Here is a 676-nt window from a genome sequence, read left to right on the forward strand (position 1 = left end):
TTCCAATCTGATAGATTCCATCTCTTTTCTATTGAGACCTGAGTTGTTCTCTAAAGATGGCAGACTTGTGATGCAGGGAGTTCTCACTAAGTGTTTCAAAGAGCTGTCAAGCCTCATCCTCACTCTTTAGTATGAATGTCCCACCACATGATGCAACGATCATTTATCAGTGTTTCTTCGATAGACCATCATAAAAATACTGAACAAATTGCTATTTGGGGACAGCATGATGGAGACATTTATGAATGAGGTCCCTTAACCTTTCTTATATCTCATGAAAAAGTTCACCATCTAATTGGAAAAAACTAGTGATGACTTTTCTAATTTGATTTATTTTTTCAATTGAGAAGTATTTCTTGAGAAACTCTCTCTGAAGATGGTCCAAGTTGAAATGGTTATGGAATCTAGGGAGTTTAACTAATGCTTGGCTTTGTCCTTAATGAAAAAAAATAGTTTCAACTTGAGGGCATCATCGAGAAGTTTTGGATTTTTACTATGGAGCATATCTCAAGAAATTCATCCAAATTTTTGTGCGGATACTCATTCAACAGTCCATAGAATGATAGTAGTATTTGAATAATGTTGGACTTGATTTCGTATTGTGCTGCCTCCATAAGAGGAGGCTAGATACATGGTGAATAGGTGTAAGATGAGGGAGTAAAATACTCTCTCAATT

At 35.8% G+C, this 676-nt stretch overlaps 1 non-coding gene across 1 annotated transcript; it reads left to right on the top strand.

Annotated features, from left to right (window-relative positions):
• The first annotated feature begins 221 nt into the window (after window positions 1–221).
• On the top strand, window positions 222–327 carry LOC140852674 (small nucleolar RNA R71). The gene has a single exon (XR_012135576.1). It is a non-coding gene; the product is annotated as a small nucleolar RNA R71 (small nucleolar RNA).
• The last annotated feature ends 349 nt before the right edge of the window (window positions 328–676 follow it).

This window comes from Elaeis guineensis, chromosome 11 (genome assembly GCF_000442705.2).
Source record: "Elaeis guineensis isolate ETL-2024a chromosome 11, EG11, whole genome shotgun sequence".
Lineage (NCBI taxonomy): Eukaryota > Viridiplantae > Streptophyta > Magnoliopsida > Arecales > Arecaceae > Elaeis > Elaeis guineensis.